The 24568-nt window shown below is 43.6% G+C and overlaps 1 long non-coding RNA gene and 2 pseudogenes across 1 annotated transcript; 1 reads left to right on the forward strand and 2 right to left on the reverse strand.

Moving 5' to 3' along the window:
* Positions 1 to 245: 245 nt before the first annotated feature.
* On the reverse strand, positions 246 to 1262 carry LOC100340743 (ATP-dependent RNA helicase DDX18 pseudogene; annotated as a pseudogene).
* A 5278-nt stretch (positions 1263 to 6540) lies between these two features.
* LOC138844348 (uncharacterized) lies at positions 6541 to 10337 on the reverse strand. Its single transcript, XR_011380047.2, has 3 exons — positions 10216 to 10337; positions 10028 to 10112; positions 6541 to 9796 (listed from the first exon to the last, which is right to left on the reverse strand). It is a non-coding gene; the product is annotated as an uncharacterized LOC138844348 (long non-coding RNA).
* A 1932-nt stretch (positions 10338 to 12269) lies between these two features.
* On the forward strand, positions 12270 to 13678 carry LOC149123466 (ATP-dependent RNA helicase DDX18 pseudogene; annotated as a pseudogene).
* Positions 13679 to 24568: the final 10890 nt, after the last annotated feature.

Consider the following 24568-nt stretch of genomic DNA (forward strand, 5'->3'; position numbering starts at 1 on the left):
TTTCGATAAAAAAGAGGCACAATGAAACCAAAGCACACTGCAACCTGAGGCAAATGTAAGTTATTAATATTGATGATCTGTTTCAGGGAATGGGACTCATAAGTCTATGTGTATGACTTGTGTGCTTCCTGGACAGGTGTATGAAGAAAATGCTTCTTTTCAATCAAATATCAGAAATTGTAGATCAGGGAAAGTCAAATTACTTAATGGAACCTTGGACTGCTTGAAGTAATGAAGGAAACCCAGTCCTCCCGGGTTAAAAGAGGCAGGGCTTGCCCCCGCCTGTGTAGGCCCTGGCTGTTCTCCTACGCAGTGGCAGTGTGTGCATTCCTCAGGGCATCTGAGGGTCATACTGAGCAGTCTGGTCGACTTCAGGACGAGCCAGCCCTCTCGCTGCCACAGATGTGCGCACTGCACAGCTGAAGAAGGTGGTCGTTTGCTGCTTTTGCTTCTGGGTTCTATTAATGTCCAAGACACACACGTGAACGCAGGTCAGCAGCTCAAAGTTGTATTTCGTACAACAGGATGAAAGGTCACCAGCTTTCCTTTCCGTTCTTCCCAGGGAATGTAGAGAGCTGAAGAAATGCCTGTTCTGAAGGGCAAACAGCATACCCCTGCTCCAGACCATCCGCTGTTGTGTTGTCCTCCTCATCAACATCAACACACAGCTCCTGTTCAGAGAAATCCTTCCAGATCTTCAGATGTTTGAGCTTGTGTGGTGGAGAAGAGCACGGTTTGTCTCCAGGTTGGCAAAAGTCTCATAATTTCTTTTCATTCCTCTTCAAACCAACACTCCAGATCAGCCCCATCAATAACCAGACACTGCAGACTTTCATACATAAACACTGGAGTATTTTGCATAGTGTCCAGGAGCCAGCCCCACATGACTACAATGATGTTCATCCCATTGTCACACTTTTGCACTTCAGCAGATCTGTTACTGGCGCACATTGTCAAGGGGTGTGTGTCGGGGGGCGGGGGGGGTGAGTCACTGGCTACTTAAGCATATCAAATGTTTGTATGGTCAGTTCTCTAGTAGGTGACAGAATAAGGACTCTTGTTCCATTACTGGGCATGAACTTTAACTTTACAATAAATTCAACTGCAGGGAGGAGAAACACCAGGTTTTTGCCACTGCCTGTTTTTCCAGCTGCTAGATCTCTGCTTTCCAGAAGTTGCCTGATACATTTGTGTTGAATTTCCTACAGTTGCAGAATACACATTCTTCTCACCAGTGCATGGAACTTTTCTATTGACCACATGCTAGGCCATAAAGCAAGTCCCAGCAAATTCAAAAAAATCAAAATGATATCATGCACCTTCTTAGACCACAATGAAATGAAGCTTGAAATTAGCGACTCAAGAATCTCTAGAACATATGCAAACACATGGAGACTGAACAACATGCTCCTGAATGAATAGTGGGTCATAGAAGAAATCAAAAGAGAAATTAAAAAAAAATTTCTGAAAATAAATGAAGATAACAACACAACATATCAAAACTATACAGAAGTTTAAAAAATGAAATCCGTTCATTTGCAACAAAATGGATGAATCTGGGAAACATCATACTTAGTGAAATAAGCCTCTCCCAAAGGGACAAATACCGTATGTTCTCCCTGATCTGTGATAACTAACTGAGCGCCTAAAAGGAAATCTGTAGTAGTGAAATTGACACTTTGAGCAGCAATGACTTGTACAGCCCTTGTTCTGACTGCCGAGGAGCAGTTATTATCTTTTTTCTTAATGGAGAAAGGAATTAGGAATAGGAGAGGGAGGAGGAAGTGGGTGGCAGCGGGGCTGGGAGGGTATGATGGGAAGAATCACTATATTCCTAAAGTTGTACTTATGAAATTTGTACTCATTAAATAAATGGTTTCTTTGGAAAAAATAATAGAGTTGAGAAGCTCAACAGCAGAAAGATCAAGCAGAAGAAAACTTTTGTGAGCTCTATAGGTCAATTGGAATACATCAATCAGATTAGAAAAAAAGTTTCAATGATAAAGCCTAGAGACTTATGGGTCACAACAAAAAATAAAGAAATTATGGGCGATGTACACTATGGAATACTACACAGCAGTCAAAATAACAATGAAATCCAGTCATTTACAACAAAATGATTGAACCTGGAAAACATCATATTTAATGAAATAAGCCCATCCCAAAGGGACAAATACCATATGTTCTCCCTGACCTGTGATAACTACTAGGGCACCTGAAAGGCATCTGTAGAAGTGACATTGACACTTTGAGAAGCAATGATTTGAACAACCCTGTCTTGACTGTTGAGGAACAGGTTTTTTTAATACTATTTGTTGAACTCTTTATTTAACATAGAGTTAATCATATACATATATACAAATATAAAGTTAACAGAAATAGATTTTAGTAAAAAAATAATAAGGGGAATAAGAGAGAGAGGAAGAGGTGTGGGAGTGTGGGTGGGAGGTGGGCACGGTGGAATCATTATGTTCCTAAATTATGAAGTGTATAAAATTTACAAATATAAAGTTGTTTAGTTTTGAATACATTCCTATGGACTTACTTCTAAGGGTACAGTTTATCCCTCTTAGTATTTTTTTGTTTGTTCTACTTAATACTTTTCGTTAAATACTGTAATCAATACACAATTATTCTTAAGTACTGAAACTTAACTGAAAAGTGATCGCTGTTAAATATAAGAGTGGGAATAAGAGAGGGAAGAGATGTGCAATTCGGGACATGCTCAAGCTGACTTACCTCAAACGGTAGAGTTAGAAACATACCAGGGGATTCCAATTCAATCCCATCAAGGTGGCATGTACCAATGCCATCTCACTAGTCCCAGTGATCAATTTCTGTTCACAATTGGTCATAATGATAGGACTAAGAACCAAAGGGATCACATAAACAAGAATAGTATCTGCAAATACTAGCTGATAGAATAAAAAAAGGGAGAGAACGATGCAACATGGGAAGTGAGATACACAGCAGACCCATAGAATGGCAGATGTCCTAAACAGCACTCTGGCCTCAGAATCAGCCCTTAAGGCAGTCAGATCTGGCTGAAAAGCCCATGAGAGTATTTCAGGCATGGAAAGCCAAGACACTCTGGGAAAAAAAAAAAAAAAACTAAATGAAAGATCTCTGTGAGTGAGATCCCAGTGGAAAGAACGGGTCATCAAAGAAGGAGGTACCTTTCTCTGAAGGGAGGAGAGAACTTCCACTTTGACCATGGCCTTGTCTAAATATGATCAGAGTCGGTGAACTCAGGGGGCTTCCATAGCCTTGGCAGCTCATGACAAGAGCCTAGGGTGATTACTGATGCCATAAACAAGAGTGTCAATTTGTTAAGTCAACAACAGGAGTCAGTCACTGTGCACTTACTCCTCATGTAGGATCTCTGTCCTTAGTGTGCTGTACATTGAGATTTAATGCTATAACTAGTACTCAAACAGTATTTTTCACTTTATGTTTTTGTGTGGGAGCAAACTGTTGAAATCTTTACTTAATGTATGCTAAACTGATCTTCTGTATATAAAGAGAATCGAAAATGAATCTTGATGTGATTGGAAGGGGAGAGGGAGTGGGAAAGGGGAGGGTTGCGGGTGGGAGGGACGTTATGGGGGGGAAGCCATTGTAATCCATAAGCTGTGCTTTGGAAATTTATATTCATTAAATAAAAGTTAAAAAAAAAGAAATGTATCTACCAAGCACATTGAATCTGCTAAAAACTAATTAAAAATTAAATAAATTAAAAAATAAAAAAATCAATAAATAAAAACAAAGATAAAAAAAAACTTGCCATAGGTGGCCGGTGCCACGGCTCACTAGGTTAATCCTCCACCTAGCGGCGCTGGCACACGGGTTCTAGTCCCGGTCGGGGTGCTGGATTCTTTCCCGTTGCCCCTCTTCCAGGTCAGCTCTCTGCTGTGGCCCGGGAAGACAGGGGAGGATGGCCCAAGTGCTTGGGCCCTGCACCCCGTGGGAGACCAGGAGAAGCACCTGGCTCCTGCCATCGGATCAGCGTGGTGTGCTGGCCGCAGCACGCCAGCCATGGCGGCCACTGGAGTGTGAACCAACGGCAAAAGGAAGACCTTTCTCTCTGTTTCTCTCTCTCACTATCCACTCTGCCTGTCAAAAAACAAAACAAAACAAAACAAAACAAAACTTGCCATAGGACCCCAAATCCCCTTTCCTTGGGGGTAAAAATACCATCTTAAGTGTCAAAATGATCACATGGATAGGATTGTGTCTGGTAATAATAATGGATAGAATTAAAAAGGAGTGAATGCTGCAACAAATTAGGTATCCCCCCTTGGGATGGATTTTTGTTTTCTCATGAGCAAGCCTAACAAATTAAAGGATTGTAAATCAGGTCTTTTGTCCCTGGGTGACTGAATGCCAATCTTATCATCATTTCTTTTCCTTTGACATTGTACTTAGAAGCCCCAGTGCCACGGGGTCCTTTGGGTTTTGCTTCTCTTGCAGCCCCCTCCATGCCACTCTGGCTGGAGGTCTTTGACTCTAATAAATCTTGCTTTTAAATCTTTAAAAATAAAATAGTCACTAGTAACCACAGGGCGTACCTCATTGTTTACAAATCCTCATCTGGAAACAAGGCTATTCATCCTTCTTACCTTGTATCCCCACTCTCTAGCCAATGCCATTTATAGTAACAATTTGACCCAGTTCCTACGAAATCTTTTCTTTGTATTGTACATGTACAATAATTTACATTTGTGGGGGAACTACTATGAGTCAGACATTGTGCTAAAACTTGTACACACATTTTTAAATTCTGTACCACACTTTGAAGTAAATATGTCATCCATTTAATTATTTGAAAGAGAGAGACAGAGCAAGATCACGCATCCACTGATTCACTCTCCAGTTGCCTACAACAGCTGGGCCTGAGCTAGGCCAAAGCCAGGAGGTGGGAACTCAGTCCAGGTCTCCCATGTGAACAGCTGGTACCCCAACTACTTGGGTCATCACCTACTGTTTCCCAGGGTGCCCATTAGCAGGATGCTGGAATCAGGAACAAATAGGGACTCGATCCAGACACTCTGGTATGGACTGTGGGTGTCCCAAGAGACATCTCAACTGCTGCACTGCATGTTTGCTTCCATGTCACCACTACTATGAACAAAGTTCTGGAGGTACTAACCAATTCACGGGCAAGAGACACAGATGGATGTTTAAAAATTGGAAAAATCTAAGTGTAAAAAATATTATTTGTAGCTGAGATAATACATCTCAAAAAAAGAAAATAAACTGAAAAACTTTCACATTTGAATACAGTAATTTGGCTGCATGCATAATTCAAACATTTAAATAAGCGGTTCAAATACTCATACAATAAGACTTCATTTGCAGTATTACCAGCAAAAAATGTTAAAATACCAGGAGACACTCAGGAAAGAATATGCAAGGGGCTAGTGAAAACTTTAAAATGCTCCTGGACCATGCCCCCGACACAAAGGCTGAAGAAAAAAGACAGATTACTGCATTCTTGGATAGGAAGACCATATTAGTTGAGTTCAGCTTTACTGTTTCAACAAGTAACTCCCAAATCCTAAAAGCTTACTTAGTGATCATGCAACTAATCCATCACCGCCTTGCAGGGAGGGAGCTTCGCTGTGTTCTCTCACAGGGACAAGGCTAAGCAGAAAGATATCACAGGCCATCATACCAGAAGAAAAAGACTATCTAGAGGGTCTCAAACCAACGACAAGCTCAGCATGGAAACAGCACATACCAGTTCTGCTCGCATCTCACTGGCAACTGTGGGGAAACAGCGATAATAACTATCTCAGACTCAGCACCATAAAAATAAAGCCACCACTTGGAATACTCACATTTCATGTTGCATGGGACTGGATTTGTGTCTTGGTCTTTCTCTCAATTCCATCTCCATTATAATGTGCACCTGGGAGACTGCAAATGATGGCTCAAGTAGTTGAGTCCCTGCCATCCATATGAGTTGAGTTCTGTGCTCCTGACTTCAGCCAGGCCCAGTCTCTGCCATTGTGGGAATTTGGAGAAAAATATGTGGGAGGCATTCTCTCCGCTCCGCTACACAACTAAAGTACATATTCTTTAAAGAATAAAACTACAATCAATAACACAGAAATGGGGGCCGGTGATGTGGCACAGTGGGTTAATGCCCTGGCCTGAAGCGCTGGCATCCCAATGGGCACCGGTTCGAGACCTGGCTGCTCCGCTTCTGATCTGGCTCTCTGCTATGGCCTGGGCGAGCACAGAGGATGGCCCAAATCTTTGGGCCCCTGCACCCACGTGGGAGACCCAGAGGAAGCTCCTGCCTCCTGGCTTCAGATCGGTGCAGCTCGGGCCTTTGCATCCATTTGGGGAGTGAACCAGCAGATGGAAGACCTCTCTCTCTCTGACTCTTTCCCTGTGTAACTCTCTTTCAAATAAATAAGTTAATTAAAAAAATAACCCAGAAATGAAGGGGCTCATCAATATACTTATCAAGAAAATAATAGAAAGTCCATATAAGGGACCAAATAATACAAGAGTGTATGACAAAGATAAAATAAAATCAGTAGAGTGAAATTTGTTTGATTTATTGAGTAGAAATGATGGTGGTGGGGCCAGTGTGGTGATGCAACAGGTTGACCTGCCTACTGAATTAAAGGTGACACTTTTTATAATTGTGTCATGTGTCTTAACATATCACTTTTTTCAGATGATGTTCTTGTCTCATAAGGAAATTGTTTGTACACAGGCATATTTGAAAGGAGAGGTGCATCTCTGACAACATGTCTCACCTGCTGATGAAACTCCTACACGTGAAGATTGAGAAGTGGCAGTGAAACCTGAGCTCCAGGAGGCCTCCGCTGTGAGCCTGTTAGAACTCAGCCCAGAGATGAGGAGGAGACCTGAAGAAGCAGGTGGAGAACTTAAGAACTCCCTACAATAATTTGTGAATGTGGGCTTGTCAGGATCCCAAAATGGAGCCATGACTAAAGAAAAAGTAGAAGTTAAAAAAATCTACGCCCCTCTGAAATCTGCCATTTTAACCAATAGAAATGCAGCAACAGGGTCTCCCAATCCTGAATCAGAGGAGAAGAGTGGTCAGTTATGCTGGGCCTGATACAAGAAAAGCAAGAATTGAAGAAGAAGGCACAGAGGTTCCTATAGAGAGCAAAAAGAGTGTGGAGACACCAGACATTGAGGATGGCAACAAGGTAGGTCCTACCCTGCCCCTGGGACTGTCAGCTATTGAGGATACTTCCTTTACTTCTCTAACTCATCTTATCCTGAAAACACTCTGAAGCCAGTAACATAAATGGGCTTTACATACGTGACTGAAATTCAACATAAAGGTGTCAGGTGATTTCCGGAAGTCAGAGATCTGGCCGCTGCAAACCAGGCAGTGGCAAAAAACTAGTGTTTCTCCAACCTGCAGTTGAACTTACTCTGAAGTTAAAGTTCATGGCAGAATGGAACAAGAGTCCTATTCTGTCACCTGGTGGAGAACTGGCCATGCAAACATTTTGTATTCTTATGGAGCTAGTGACTCACCACACACACACACACACACACACACACACCCCTTGACAATGGGTAGCAGTAACAGATCTGCTGAAGTGCAAGTACTCGCCAATGGGATCAACATCATTGTAGTCATGTGAGGATGGCTCCAGTGTTTATGTTTAAAACTCTGCAGTGTCTGGTTATTGATGAGGCTTAACTTGGGTGTTGGGTGTCAGGGTTTCAAATAAGGAGACAGGACACGGGAGCATTCATTCTAGCAGTGCGCCACTTGATAGCTATGCACCAATACTTTGTATTCAGAGGGTAACAACAATTTTATGAGCCAACAGTTAAGGTTATACATGAACTTAACAAACAGGAAAAGGAATTCGGCCTGGTGGTCCATGATAGAGACCAGAACTGTGGTGTCAATCTTCTAAGGCCCATTCAAATGTTTGTGCAAGTTAACATATTCCTGAAAACACCCCAGGTTCTAACTAACATCCATTAGCCCCCTGCTGTCCCAGCTGGCAGTCCTTTGAGGTTTGGGCGTGCCCAACCTCCCAGCGTTTTTTGGTGAAGAGCAGGAACTGCAGCCCTGCCTCTAATTCCAGGGCGGTTTGTTGCCCTGAGATACTTAGCATCATCTACATCCCCCCCTTTCTTTATTTTAGGCATAGATCTTAAGTATCAGGACACTACATCAGATACGCATGAGATGATGCACGGACCACACACACACACAGGATGAAGATCATAACAGGCACCACAAAGGGCAGCGGCCAGTGCAGCCAGGACCCCAGTTGCCACCATTCAGGTTTAACATGTAAGTGAGAAATTTCAACTTTGATGTTATCAATTTCCTTTTGAATTAAATTAGAGTTATTAATGATATTGAAACAGCAGAATCCTGGAAACTGTTGCCATCCAATGTGATGTTTAAGTAGTAAACAGTCAATTGCTGCATGGTTTTGTAAGTCACCTTAACTGGACTCAGTTCTGAGTTAATATGAGATCCTGCTGCAGCAGTAGCCTTAGCCATCTTTGACAATATACAAGCCAGCCTTCCTAAGGCTTTATAGCTCCACAACCAAATCGGGAACGGGTGAAATAAAGGCAGCCATTACAGCAGAGGCAGATGCACTCATCAACTTGAAGTTATCGTCACAGTCTGGGGACATAGATCTACGTCTACCCATACTAACGTGAACTTAGAGGGTGGAAGGGGGGCACAGTAGGGTCCACTCTACCTATAGAGCAAAGTCCAGACTAAGGTGGAGGTAAAGCCTGGTAAGAGGAATTATCACATTAAAAAGTCCAGCCCGAGGGTGGAAGATAGAGCAATTAAACTTGACTAAACTCATTTTTCTGAAGATTAAAGGATACAGGAAGGAAGGGGATAGGATGAACAAGGGAGTTATTGGGAAAACATACAAGAGAGCATCCATCTCCTTCTCAGATTGAGAAATAGTAGTGCACACACCTATTAGATTTTGATCAAGAACACCCGACGGAGAACTGCCTTCTCTCATACCAGTGTCTGCTGGTTTAATACTGAATGAGCTGAATACCCGTAAGTTAAGGGCCCTTAGAAACAGGGTCCAAAGTGGGATGTCCAGCAACAGAAATGGTGATATTAACCTTATACAAACGAACATGTGGGGGCCTATCTCAGAGGCTTCTACCAATCTGCAACTATACATTCTCGCATCTGCTAGGATTGTTTGTTTCTTGCCATGGGAAACATCCGTCGGTTCTCCCCAGTTTCCTGCCTCAGGAGGTTCTGAAGTTGAAACCAATTATCATCCAGTTGCTTCTTGTTAAACATCCCAGCTAAGCCCCAGGCTGAGGGGACAGTACAATTCCATGTGCAATGCATAAAAACAGGAGCACCAACAGGAACAACAGTGAGGAGTATCTGTATACAAACAGTTAGATTCGGTATACACGGCCATGCCACATGCCACAAGTTGAGACAGGTGCAGGTAACAAGGCAAATATACAGCACACAGTCAGGAGAGAGAGATAAGTAAGCTGTGTAAGATGGCAACAAATAAAGTCTCTGGTGTCTCTTCAGTATGTTGCACTCCAAGTCTTCTTTGGGCCGCTCCTAGTGCTTTGAGATGCCCCCAGGTAACTGGTGACAACCTGGAGGAGCAGGTGAGTTACTGGGCCTTCTGCTGGCGGGTGCTGTCGGTGGTGGAGGTCCACATGACGCAGGGCGATTTTCTTCTTCAAGGGCCACTCGCGGCTGCTGGGACCAGCTCATGGTTTCGGAGAGGTGGAACACAGCCAGCTGGAATCCAAACAGGACCTGCAGGGAACAAGACTGAAGCATAGCCCCTCCCCCAGGTATTAGTGAAACAAAACCTTTCCAATTAGGGTCTGGGCGCTCCTTATAATACACTAAAGGTCAAGGCTGAGAGGAACCTGGTAGAGAATAATGACATGGAGCCGAGGTAGCAGCGTTGGGGATAGAATCGAATTTTGAAAACTATGTAATATGGTTAAGTGTGAATAGACAAATGGCTGTAGCAGTCCTTACCTCCCCTGGGGGTGTTCCCCTTACTTTATTTGTTTCTGAAGAAGTGTTTTCATTGTTCGATGGGCCCGCTCCATAATGGCCTGACCTGTAGGATTATAAGGAATACCATGAACAAGTTTAATATCCCAAAAGGTGCAGAAATGGTGGGAAGTCGAGGAAATGTAAGCAGGGCTGTTATCAGCTCTTACCTGTTTTGACTTTCCCATTAAAGCCATAGCAGCACATAAATGTTAAATGACAGGTTTGGGGGACTCTCCTCTTAAAGGGGTGGCCCAAATGAATATGGAATATCAATAACTACATGTAAATATGAAAAAAGTTTTTTTTTAAAGATTTGAAAGGCAGAGTTACACACACACAGACACACACACACACACACACACACACACAGGTCTTCCATCCACTGGTTTACTCCTCATTTGGCTAAAATGACTGGAGGTGCACTGACATGAAGCCAGGAGCCAGGAGCTTCCTCCAGGTCTCCCACGTGGGTCAGAGGGGCCCAAGGACTAGGGCCATCTTCTACTGCTTTTCAAGCCCATAGCAGAGACCTTGATTTTTCCCAGGCCATAGCAGAAGAGCTAGATTGGAAGTGGAGCAGCCAGAACTAAAAACAGCGCCCATATGGGATGCTGATACTGCAGGCAGCGGCTTTACCCACCATGCCACAGGGCTGGCCCCCAACATTTCCTTTTGAAGTGTCCAGCCTTGCCACTTCTGAAACACTGCTTTTCGGGTCCTTTAAGAGCAGCAGCCAAAAGACTGGTTTGCTAAGTCTCAGGCGCCACAGTTTGACATAGTTTGCTATCTCCGCTAAAGTAGCTTCAGGCTTTGCTGCAGCAGCTTTGAGGACAGCCTGACAATCCTGATTGGCATTCTCACAGGCCAGGTGTCACAACACCACTTGGGCTGCCTCTCGGTTTTCTGCTTGCCTCCCAATAGCCTTTTGCAATTTGTCAATGAATGACTTGTACGTTTCAGAGGGACCCTGTTTAATGGCTGAAAAGGAAGTAGAGGGAACTTGGGAGTCTAGGATTTTTTTTTCCAGGCCTTAAGTACCATGGCAGAAATTCGAGTATAGGCCTCCCGATGAGGACGGTTAACCTGATTTCTGTGTGTGGTTCCTCCCCTAGTAATTGATCCACAATGACAGGAACATTAGATTTAGATTTTCTGTTGCCTGAACAGGAGCCAGGTCACGGTACTCTTGCACCCAAACTGTGTGTTGGGCAGGAGTTACGAAGACTTTAACTAAGGTTTGCAAGCAAAGGGAGTCATTTCAGCACGATTTCCTGCACTGCCCAGCAGCCTGATGGTGTAACTATTTTGCAAACCAGACTCTGGGAGACTTTTCTTAAGCTCCTTGAATACTCCATGAGGCAGTGATTCCTATTCAGGAGGGTAGTTCCCATCAGGTCATACGACAGGAAAGGCGGCTAGCATGCCTTCCCCTTGCTGTTGAGCTTTGAAAATCATCCCTAACATTGCTGACTGCGGTGCCAGTTGGGTCAGGACAGCTCTTCCAGAGCAGGAGCCGAGACCCGCCCCCTGCCTGGGGGGGGGGGGGCAGGTCCCAGGCTGGGAACGTGACCCACAGTATCTCTGCAACAGTGCCACGTGGGATGCCCTGAAGGGGCACACGCGACTCTTCAGGTACCTTTTGTCCTATCCTTTCCCAATCAGCAACCTTCAGAGAGTCTTCCTCAGGATGCCAAGGGCAGCCATTACTATTTCCTGAGTAATGGCCCTGGGACCTATTTGGGGATGGAGTGTCCTGCCTATTTTAACAGACAGTATAATCCTGTTCTATGCTTCCTCTGGGCCTGGGATAGGGAATCTCCCATGTTAAAAAAAACTCACCGGGAGGCCGGCACCATGTTGCAGTAGGTTAAACCTCTGCCAGCAGTGCCAGCATCCCATATGGGTGCCAGCTCTAGTCCCAGCTGCTCCTCTTCCAATCCAGCTCTCTGCTATGGCCTGGGAAAGCAGTGGAAGACGGCCCAAGTCCTTGAGCCCCTGCACCCGCATGGGAGACTGGGAAGAAGCTCCTGGCTCCTGGATCTGATTTGCGCAGTTCCAGCCATTGGGGCCATCTGGCGAGTGAACCAATAGAAGGAAGACCTTTCTTTCTGTCTCTCCCCCTCACTTTCTGGAACTCTACCTCTCAAATAAATAAATGAATAAGTCTTAAAAAAAAGAAAGAAAGAAAGAAAGAATCTCACCCGGGTCTGGAAGAGGAGCGATGTCTGTAACCCTTGCCGGGCGTGGTGAGCTGTCCTTTCCACGCTGTGCCAAGGGTCCCGGTGCGGGCACCAGAGACAGGACCCAGCAGCTTTCACTCCAAGAGCGCACTGCTGGATAGCTACGCACCAACACTTTTTTAGAGGGTACCACAATTCTACGAGCCAGCAGGCACTTAGGCAAGGTTAAAAGTCAACTGAGCGAATAAAAGAATTCGGTCTGGTGGTTCATAAAACAGAGCAGAACTATGGTGTCAATCTTCAAAATAGGCCCATTCAAATTCTCGTGAAAGTTTACAAATTCCTGCAAACACCCCAGGTAGCAATTAATGCCCATGAGCCCCCTGCTGTCTCTGCTGGCTCAGTCTTTGGGGCGGTGCACGGGATCTCCCGCCCTGTTTTGGCAGGGACAGGAACTGCAGCCCTGCCTCCAATTCCCGGGCAGTTTGCTGCCCCGAGAGACTTAGGCAGCATCATCTAGAGTAGGGTTTGAAGAGGAATGAAAAGACACTATTAGACTTTTGCCAACCTGGAGACAAACCGTGCTCTTCTCCACCACACAAGCTCAAACATCTGAAGATCTGGAAGGATTTCTCTGAACAGGAGCTGTGTGTTGATGTTGATGAGGAGGACAACACAACAGCGGATGGTCTGGAGCAGGGGTATGCTGTTTGCCCTTCAGAACAGGCATTTCTTCAGCTCTCTACATTCCCTGGGAAGAACGGAAAGGAAAGCTGGTGACCTTTCATCCTGTTGTACGAAATACAACTTTGAGCTGCTGACCTGCGTTCACGTGTGTGTCTTGGACATTAATAGAACCCAGAAGCAAAAGCAGCAAACGACCACCTTCTTCAGCTGTGCAGTGCGCACATCTGTGGCAGCGAGAGGGCTGGCTCGTCCTGAAGTCGACCAGACTGCTCAGTATGACCCTCAGATGCCCTGAGGAATGCACACACTGCCACTGCGTAGGAGAACAGCCAGGGCCTACACAGGCCGGGGCGAGCCCTGCCTCTTTTAACCCGGGAGGACTGGGTTTCCTTCATTACTTCAAGCAGTCCAAGGTTCCATTAAGTAAATTTGACATTTCCTGGTCTAAAATTTCTGACTTTTTAAAAAAGACTTACTTTCTTCATATGTCAGCCCAGGAAGCATACAGGACTTACATATGAGCTTATGACTCCCATCATCCAAAACATCTTTAATGTTAGTAACTTAAATTTGCCTCAGGTTGCACTGACTTTTGGTTTCACTGTGCCTCCTTTTTATCAGAATGTGGACAGCAATGAGGGCAAGCATAAAAAGAGGAGGCAGCAGTAGACTGAGCTACCAGAAAACCTGGAGAGTTCAGAAGTACATAATCTCCAAAAACATTGGCAAGAAATCACCTGACCATAGGCAGTCCTCTCGCTGAACACAACCCTTCCTTTTATCAAGAGTAACTCTGTCCTGAAATGACATTGTTTTTCCTTGTTCTAGGAAAGGAATTTTCATACACTTTCATTCTAGACTGATCTAATGAGAGCATGCATTGGCTCATGCTGTCAACAGGGACACTGTAATTTCTAGTGAGTCTCTTTCTTATTTATGAGATATTGGGTTTATAAAATAGACTAAAGTCTCTCGGTTGCTCAAGTGTAAAGCAAGGCATGTTTTTGATTTTTGTTTGGATGACGCAATAAATTAACTTTAAATGCACTTCTTCCCTGTTGTTTTAACTCTTACCATAACTGTTTGTTAATTTTTACATAGCTCCTTTTATATCCCTCCTGGCATGTGAGGCTGTTTCATTGCATGGGTTGCTATACCAGCTTGCTTTTAGGTGACCTTGTGTACTGGCAGGTGGTGGTAATGCATAAAATACTGTTTGTTGTTTTGGTTTAGTTGTTACTGGACCTTCATGGAGTTTTTGAGCCCTCCTGAAAACACTGCAGAATAAGAGAGGGAGCACTCTGGGAAGCACCCAGGGAGCAGCTCAGGAGAAAGGCAGCATCACTTTCATACGTTACTGGTTTCCAGCTATGAACCTTGGATCCTTTCTCAGTGTCATTTTTATTAAGAGCATGAAATACAGGCTACTTACCAGGGAGGGCTGTGGGAGATGCAGGGTTGAGAATGCTGACCTCATTTACATAAATACAGATATATTTTGCTATTAAATATTTGGTGACCCAGCAAAGACCTTTCTTTTTTTGTTTTTTCATTTTTTTAGAAAACTTTTATTTATAAATATAAATTTTGGAAGTACAACTTTTGGATTATAGCGGTTTTTCCTTCCATAACCACCCTCCCACCCACAAACCATCCCATCTCCCTCTCCCTCTTCCATCCCATTCTTCAATAAGATTCATTTTTAATTATCTTTATATACAGAAGATCAACTTAGTATATACTAAGTAAAGATTTCAACAGATTGCACCCACACAGACACGTGAAGTATAAAGTACTGTTTGAAGACTAGTTTTACCGTTAATTCTCTTTTTATTTTTTGACAGGCAGAGTGGACAGTGAGAGAGAGAGAGAGAGAGAGAGAGAGAGATAGGTCTTCCTTTACCATTGGTTCATCCTCCAGTGGCCGCTGCGGCTGGCGCGCTGCTGTGTCTCTGCCACCCATGAGACCTGATTTTATTCCTGCCTCCCAGCTTTCGCCCTGGTCCACCCCTGCCCATTGTGGGCATTTGGGGAGTAAACTAGCAGAAGAGGAGCAAACTATTTCTCTCTCCCATTCTCTGTCAAATGAATACAAAATGAAATATTAGGGCCGGCGCCACAGCTCACTAGGCTAATCCTCCGCCTGTGGTGCCGGCACCCTGGTTTCTAGTCCCGGTTGGGGCATCGGATTCTGTCCCGGTTGCCCCTCTTCCAGTCCAGCTCTCTGCAGTGGCTCAGGAAGGCAGTGGAGGATGGCCCAAGTGCTTGGGCCCTTCACCTGCATGGGAGACCAGGAGGAAGCACCTGGCTCCTGGCTTTGGATCAGCGCAGTGCGCCGGCCGCAGCGCGCCAGCTGCAGCAGCCATTGGAGGGTGAAACCAACGGCTAAAGGAAGACATTTCTCTCTGTCTCTCTCTCTCTCACTGTCCACTCTGCCTGTAAAAAAAATGAAATATTAGTCTATTTTAAGAGAAACAACTGTCATATATCATCTGATGCACTGAAGGTGAAAATTAGAACTGGCTGACATCTACAGCCTATTGGAGTGGATCTTCTGAGACCAACCATGATCTCAAAACATGTGTTCACATCTCTGCCAAAGACAGAAATGAAGGAGATGCATTTTGTATTGGCCATTTCTGATTCCTTTAAAAAGGTCTCTTTTTGCTATGTTACACAAGCTTCCATCCTACAGATCTTCTATAAAAGATTCTTTCGGAACATACACTCTCACAAATGTGAATATGCTTCTGGGGCGATGAGGGAGGATATTTGATATTGGGACTACACCAGAAAACTAAATACATAACCACACCAGACCATTAGAGAATTAGTTATCTGGAATGCTGGATCAGCCATAGGCAATGTCCTCGGGGAGCAGGTATCCCAGGTGAACCGTGTCCATATGAAGTGTCTCCATTATGAGATTCCTAGATATTGTGTGTAGCACAGAAGATTTTGTGGTCCGATTTAAAGCATCAGGATCTTTGAGCTTCCATATCAATGAAATATTAACTGTTCAAGATCTTGGGGAGACAAGGGGGCACCATCATCTTGAATACTTCCATTTGAAACCAGAATTACTATTCATTGCTTGTCTGCAGGAGGCAATGGAGATGTCTTGTCCCTTTTAGAAGCTGGCACCTTTGATGTTTTGGGTACTTGAGTAGAAAGAGGAGGTGGTGATGTTCCTGGCTTCCTCATTGAGTGGAGGGTCCCCTCATCACTGTCAGGTGCTGATGGTATTGCAGGAAAGTGACTGGTAACCTGGGAATCCATTTCGGAAGAGCCTTGAGTTTGTCCATAAGTGTCAGAGACCCCTAAGATTTGGGTGTTCTTAGCAAAAGGAACACGGGCTGTCTTGAAACCAGGCTGGACAAATGACGTGTGTTGATCTTTTCTTTCTCGTGGAAGAGGACATGCCTTTCTGGGGCCTTCCAGGGGCAGAGGCAGTCCCCAACACGGGTGGATGTCCAGAGGTAGGAGGGGTCCCCAAGGGGGCAACTTGCCCAGGGAGAGCTGACGGGGTCACAGGCTGCCCAGTGGCAGAAGGGGCCTGAACAGGGCGAGATTGCTCAGTGGGAACAGGAGGCTGGAGTGCCTGAGGCTGCCCAGACAAGAGCCCTCCAGGGATCAACGAGGCCCTGGGTGCAAAGGATTGCCCAGGAGAGACAGGAGCCCGGAGACTGGGAGTCTTTCAAGTGATGGGCAGGACTCCAGATTTAAGAGGCCACCTGGGTGTGAGAGGGGCCTTCAGTCCTGGAGTTGGCCGGGGAGTCGGAGGCCCCCTAGACGGCTCAGCACTAAGAGTGTGGTGCTTTCCCAGGGGCTGTGGGTAAACGGGAAGGACCCCACGGGCTGATGTCTGGGTCATTTCTTCTGTGTTGTTCTCAATCTCTTCTATTTTGGTGTCATTACTGTTGGCCTCTGGCATACTCCGTGCAATGTTAGTCTCCCTGAAATTTGATCCATATGATTCTTGGACACGGGGGCCTCCTGTGTGTTGTCCTTTATCGCCAGTGCTGTTAGGAATCTTGTCATGTTTTGGCATGTATGTTGGATCTTCAGTGACAGCTCCGGAAAGCCTGTTTTCTTTGTCTTCAGGTCGGCAGCACTGTCCAGTGAAATCTGGGGTCATCTCAGCCGGGGCTGTATATGCAAGTGCAGAGTCCCCGTGTACCCCAGAGGCTTCAGTCTCCCTTACCTCACACTTCTCGCCTACATTTTCAAACTCCTTGGCCAAAGTATTGTCGTCGTCACCAGCTTTGTGAATGCTCCTGGATGTGGTCAATGACATAGATTTGTTCCTGTCTAGTGCAGATTTGTACTTTTCTTCTGCCTCCTCAAGTTTTCATTGCAGCGCCTCATTCTGCTTGCTGAGGTCTTTAATGATCCTTTGGGAGAGCTCTTTTTCGGATTCATATCTCAAAAAACATTGTTCCCTATGATATTTGCAACTTTCAATTCTTCCGTTAGGGCACTCAAGGCTTTTGAGAGAATTAATATTGTAGATGCTATATATTTAATTCCACTCTTCTAATTTATTGAACATCCCTGTGCCGATGAGTTCTTGCAACATGTTCTGGATTTCGGAAACTTTGGTTGTGGTGGTGAATGGATCGGCAACCACCTGGTCTGGGCGTAGAGCGTCTGCTGCTGCGGGACGCTTTATAATTCTTGCTTTCCATGTTTTCCACAGACCAGCTCTGGATACTGGGTGAAAAACACATCAAACAGGCCGGTGCCGCGGCTCACTAGGCTAATCCTCCACCTTGCGGCGCCGGCACACCAGGTTCTAGTCCCGGTTGGGGCACCGGATTCTGTCCCGGTTGCCCCTCTTCCAGGCCAGCTCTCTGCTGTGGCCAGGGAGTGCAGTGGAAGATGGCCCAAGTGCTTGGGCCCTGCACCCCATGGGAGACCAGGAAAAGCACCTGGCTCCTGACTCCTGCCATCGGATCAGCGCAGTGCGCCAGCCGCGGCGGCCATTGGAGGGTGAACCAACGGCAAAGGAAGACCTTTCTCTCTGTCTCTCTCTCTCACTGTCCACTCTGCCTGTCAAAAAAAAAAAAAAAAGAAAGAAAGAAAGAAAGAAAGAAAGAAAGAAAGAAAGAAAGAAAGAAAGAAAGAAAAACACATCAAACAATGAGACTGCATGTCTTCTTTTGTGCTATGCCCTTTCTTGTTTAAGCCTGAAGAGTTTACACAAAAGGAACAGATAACTGTCATGCGAATATTGGTCAGAAAACTTCAGCTGAGGGCAGCGTGGTGGCCCAGAAGATTAAGCCACCGCTTGGGACTCTGGCATCCCAGTTCAGAGTGTTGGTTTGACTTCCAGATGCCCTGCTTCTTTTTTATAATATTTATTTATTTATTTATTTGAGAGGAAGAGTTACAGACAGAGAGAGGGAGAGAGAGAGAGAATGTCTTCCATCCACTGGTTCATTCCCAAATGGCTGAAATGGCCAGAGCTGGGCTGATCTGAAGCCAGGAGCCAGGAGCTTCCTCTAGGTCTCCCACGTGGGTGCAGAGGCCCGAGCAGCTGGACCGTCTTCTGCTGCTTTCCCAGGCCATAGCAGAGAGCTGGATCGGAAGAGGAGCAGCCGGGACTTTAACCAGTGCCCTAGGGATGCCAGTGCCGCAGGTGAATGCTCAGCCTACTACGCCATAGCATCAGCCCCTACCCTGCTTCTGACCCAGCTCCCTGCTGACGCGCCTGGGAAGGCACTGAGGGATGGCCCAAGTACGGGGTCCCTGCTGTCCACATGGGAAGCCCAGACGGGGTTTCAGGTTCCTGGCTGTGGCACAGTCCAGCCCTGTCCTTTGTGTACACTTGGGCAGTGAGCCAGCGTCCTCTCTCTCTCTGTGCCTCTCCATTTCTTCTTCTGTCACTTTGCATTTCAAAAATACAGATCTCTAACAAAAGATAAACAAGAACAGAAGCTGCAAAACAAACAGTATTGTGTCTAAGAGAACGACTGTGTTCCCACAGCTGTCTAGAGCTTCTGCTTCCAGAGTTAAGGCAGCAGCAGGAGTTCAGCTGTGACTTTCCACTTTCCCTGCAACTTTGGGTTTAAATACGATGTAAACCCAAACTTCCCTTGATCTGGTAGGTGCTTGGTCCTTTCAGCTTTTTCTTTTGTGTTCGTGTCTCTCTTTTCTACCTTGTCTTACTTTGGTTGAAACTTTGGTTCTTTCAAAAGGGCCATCAATCAACAAAGATTTAAAGAATGGCTGAATGAGATACCCAGCAATTTTCCCCAGAAAAAGTGATTCTACTCCTTACTTGCAGAACAATATGGTCAGTGGTGCATTAACCCTGTGATTATATAGCAAATTCAAGTATGTTACTTGGGCCAGCGCTGTGGCTGAGCACGTTAACACCATGGCCTGAAGCGCAGGCATCCCATATGGGCGCCGGTTCGAGACCTGGCCGCTCCATTTCCTCTCTAGCTCTCTGCTATGGCCTGGGAAAGCAGTGGAAGATGGCCCAAGTCTTTGGCCCCTGCAACCATGTGGGAGACCCAGAAGAAGCTCCTAGATCCTGGCTTCAGATCAGCACAGCTCTGGCCGTTGTGGTCAATTGGGGAGTGAACCAGGGGATGGAAAACCTCTCTCTGCCTCTACTTCTCTCTGTGTAACTTTGGCTTTCAAATAAATAAATGAATCTTTAAAAAACAAAACAAAACAAAACAAAATATGTTATTAAAAATTTAAAGGAATAAAAGGAAGGAAGAGGGATGGAGAGAAGAAGGAAGGGAATAAAATATGATTTTTAGAATTGTAACTACTGAAATGTATGAAATCGATTCTCTAATAACTAATAAAACTAATAACTAATAGAAAGATTTAAAAACAAGTGAATGAATAAATGTTAAAAAAAGCAATGACAAGTGTTTTGATCCATGGCATCCATGTGGGAGGCCCGGAATGTCAAACTTGTATTGAAAGAAAAAAATCCATCAAAAACTAACTAGAAGTGATACCGTGAATTCAAAGACACAAATAAATCAAAAGTAAAATGATAGAAAATTATATACTCTGAACACAGTAATCACATAGGAGCTGACGAGACAATATTAATATCTGAGAAAATAGATGTTAACACATAAATGATTCTAAACACAATGAGGGATAATTTGTCAGCCAGATATAATGATTATAAACATTTTTACAGCCCTTTTCTCTACCTTACAACTTACAAAAATATCCACTCAAAATGGATCATATACCTAAATACAACCTGATACCATCAAATTATTAGAGAACATTGGAGAAACCCTGCAAGAGTTTGGCATAGGCAAAGAGTTCTTGGTAAAGACCCCAAAGGCCCAGGCAATCAAAGCCAAAATTGATAAATAGGATAACATCAAATTGAGAAGCTTCTGCACTACAAAAGAAACACTCAGCAAAGTGAGGAGATAGCTCACAGAATGGGAGAAAATATTTGCAAACTATGCAACTGATAAATGATTAATATCCAAAATATATAAAGAGCTCAAGAAATTCAAGAACAACAAAACAATCCAGTTAAGAAATGGACAAATGACTTGAACTGGCATTTTTCAAAAAGTAAATCCAAATGGCCAACAGACACACAAAAAAATGCTCAGGGTCACCAGCCATCAGGGAAATGCAAATCAAAACCACAATGAAATTTCATTTCACCCCAGTTAGCATACCTCTCATACAGAAATCAAGAAACAACAAATGCTGGTGAGGATGTGGGGAAAAGCTACCCTAATCTACTGTTGATGAGAATGTAAACTGATTTAGCCACTGTGGAAGACAGTTTGGGGATATCTCAGAATACTGAATATAGGCCTAGAATATAACCCAGCCATCCCACTCCTGGGAATTTACACAAAGGAAATAAAATCAGCATATGAAAGAGTGATCTGTACCCCATGTTTATTGCAGCTGAATTCACAATAGCTAAGATATGGAGTCAACTCAGATGTCTGTCAACTGACGACTGGATAAAGAAATTATAGTATATGGGGCTGGTGCTGTGACCCAACAGATTAAAGCCCTGGCCTGCAGCACTAACCTCCCAGACAGGTGCTGGTTTGAGTTCTGGCTGCTCCACTTCCGATCAAGTTCTCTGCTTACGTGCCTGGAAAGGCAGTCGAGGATGGCCCAAGTCCTTGGGCCCCTGTACCCATCTGGGAGACCCAGAAGAAACTGCTGAGCCCTGGCTTTGGATCAGGCCAGCTGTGGCCATTTCGGCCATTTGGGGAATGAACCAGTGGATGGCTTTCCTCTAGCTCTCTGTCTCTACATCTCTCTTTAACTCTTTCAAAGAAATAAAATAAATCTTTAAAAAAAATAGAAGTTATGGTATATGTACTCCATGGAATACTACACAGTGATTAAAAAAAAAAAAAGAAATCCTGTCATTTGCAACAAAATGGATGCAACTGGAAACCATTATAGTTAGTGATATAAGCCAATCCCAAAAAGACAAAACCATGTATTCTCCCTGATCTGTAGTAACTAATAGAGTACCTAAAAGGTATTCTATAGTAGTGAAAGTCACACTTTGAGATGTGATGGTTTTGAATAGCCCTTGTCTTGGTTGTTGAGGAACAGTTTTTTTTTTTTTCTTTATAGCATTTGTTGAACTCTTTACTCAATCTTGGGTTAATCTTATGTGTATAAAGTTCATTGAAAATAGATCTCTATTTAAAAAAATAACAGGAATAGGAGAGGAAGGAGGAAAAAGGATGGGAGTGTGTGTGGGAGGAAGGGTAGGGTGGGAAAATTCACTACGTTCCTAAATGTGTATATATGAAATGCATGACATTTGTATACTTTAAATAAAAGTTTTCTAGGGGGAAAAAAAGGAACCAAGAAGATTTGGGTTGTTGAAGTAGTTTAAAAAGAGGGGGGAAATGATTTGGTATTTATAGACTGTTAACTGAGAGCACCAGAAACTGACTAAGGGCCTTGTTCAGATTTCCTTCTGGCTTTAGAAAATATTTTAAAGGGAAATTATTTGGTCTTACCCTACAAGTATCAAAGGTTCCATTTTCTTTTTTTAACTTTTATTTAATAAATATAAATTTCCAAGGTACAGCTTTTGGATTACAGTGGCTTTTCCCCCCCATAACCTCCCTCCGATCCACAACCATCCCATCTCCCACTCACTCTCCCATCCCATTCACATCAAGATTCATTTTCACTTATCTTTATATACAGATCAATTTAGTATATACTAAGTAAAGATTTCAACAGTTTGCACTCACACAGAAACACAAAGTATGAAGTACTGTTTGAGTACTAGTTATACCGTTAATTCACATAGTACAACACATTAAGGACAGAGATCCTACATGAGGAGTAAGTATACAGTGACTCCTGTTTTTGATTCACAATTAACACTCTTTATGGCATCAGTAAGCACCCAAGGCTCTTGTCATGAGTTGCCAAGGCTATGGAAGCCTTTTGAATCCACCAACTCCTATATTGTTTAGACAAGGTCATAGTCAAAGTGGAAGTTCTCTCCTCCCTTCAGAGAAAGATACCTCCTTCTTTGATGGCCCATTCTTTCCACTGGGATATCACAGAGATCTTTCATTTAGTTGTGTTTTTTTTTTTTCCAGAGTGTCTTGGCTTTCCATGCTTGAAATACTCTCATGAGCTCTTCAGCCAGATCCGACTGCCTTAAGGGCTGATTCTGAGGCCAGAGTGCTATTTAGGACATCTGTCATTCTTTGAATCTGCTGTGTATTCCGCTTCCCATGTTGGATCGTTCTCTCCTTTTTAATTATATCAGTTAGTATTAGCAGACACTAGTCTTGTTTATGTGATCCCTTTGACTCCCAATCCTATCATTATGATCAATTATGAGCTGAAACTGATCACTTTGACTAGTGAGATGGCATTGGTACATGCCACCTTGATGGGATTGATTTGGAATCCCCTGGCATGTTTCTAACTCTACCGTTTGGGGCAAGTCCGATTGAGCATGTGCTGAACTGTATATCTCCTCCCTCTCTTGTTCCCACTCATATTTAACAGGGATCACTTTTCAGTTAAATTTAAACAGCTAAGAATAATTGTGTGTTAATTAAAGAGTTCAACCAATAGTATTAAGTAGAACAAAAAAAAAAGGGATAAATTATTAAGTTGTTCCTCGACAGTCAGGACAAGGGATGATCAAGTCATTGTTTCTCATAGTGTCCATTTCACTTCAACAGGTTTCCTTTTTGCTGCTCAGTTAGTTGTCACCAATCAGCGAGAACATATGATATTTGTCCCTTTGGGACTGGCTTATTTCACTCAGCATGATGTTTTCCAGATTCCTCCATTTTGTTGCAAATGACTGGACTTCATTTTTTTTTTACTGCTGTATAGTATTATATAGAGTACATGTCCCATAATTTCTTTCTCCAGCCTACTGTTGATGGGCATTTGGGTTGGTTCCAGGTCTTAGCTATTGTGAATTGAGCTGCAATAAACATTGAGGTGCAGACAGCTCTTTTATTTGCCAATTTAATTTCCTTTGGGTGAATTCCAAGGAGTGGGATGGCTGGGTTGTATGGTAGGGTTATATTCAGGTTTCTGCGGAATCTCCAAACTGACTTCCATAGTGGCTTAACCAGTTTGCATTCCCACCAGCAGTGGATTAGTGTCCCTTTTTCCCCACATCCTCTCCAGCATCTGTTGTTGGTAGATTTCTGAATGTGAGCCATTCTAACTGGGGTGAGGTGAAACCTCATTGTGGTTTTGATTTGCAATTCCCTGATGGCTAGTGATCCTGAACATTTTTTCATGTGTCTGTTGGCCATTTGGATTTCCTCTTTTGAAAAATGTCTATTGAGGTCCTTGGCCCATCTCTTAAGTGGGTTGTTTGTTTTGTTGTTGTGGAGTTTCTTGATCTCATTGTAGATTCTGGTTATTAATCCTTTATCAGTTGCATAGTTTGCAAAGGTTCCATTTTCATCACCTACACAAAATGAAGTGTCAGGAATTACTTGCCCATAACTCCCCTCAGAATTACAACTCTGTCGAGAAATATAATGTACTTCTGCTTCTTGTAAGATGTGTGTGCCATTGCCTGTTAACAAAAAGATCACCCGTAGGTTATTTTGGAGTGCAGACATTTTTACAGTGATTTAAATATTGATATTTTATTCCAAAGAGACTGATTCAACAATTATGTAAAATTGTGTACATTTACAAGATACACTCAAATATGGTACAACAGAAAGTTTGTAGGATATAGAATTAAAAGACAAGTTTATTTTGGTGCAAAAATATACATATGGGGAGTCTTCAAAAGCGGGTGAAAACATGTATTATGAAAGAACTATGCATGAATTTCAAAAAGGTTTTGCACCAAAATGTACCTTTTAATACAATTTTCCATGAACCTTGAAAAGTAGCCATGTATCTCTGTGTGTGTGTGTGTGTGTGTGTGTGTGTGTCTGGCGGTATGGCTCTCTAGGAAGACTGTAGAAGAATATTCACCTAAATGTTTATGACGGTTATCTCTGGATAGCAGAAATTTCAAGCAGTTTTTGTTACCTTTTTTCATGAATTTCTTGACAGTCTCACAAATGGTTCTGTAAGTTTTATTTTATTTTTTAAAATTTATTTATTTTTATTTTTTTCCTTTTTTTTTTTTTTTTTTTTTTTTTTTACAGAGTGG

Source organism: Oryctolagus cuniculus, chromosome 11 (assembly GCF_051225735.1).
Source record: "Oryctolagus cuniculus isolate XC-2025 breed Fujian yellow rabbit chromosome 11, ASM5122573v1, whole genome shotgun sequence".
Taxonomy (NCBI): Eukaryota; Metazoa; Chordata; class Mammalia; order Lagomorpha; family Leporidae; genus Oryctolagus; species Oryctolagus cuniculus.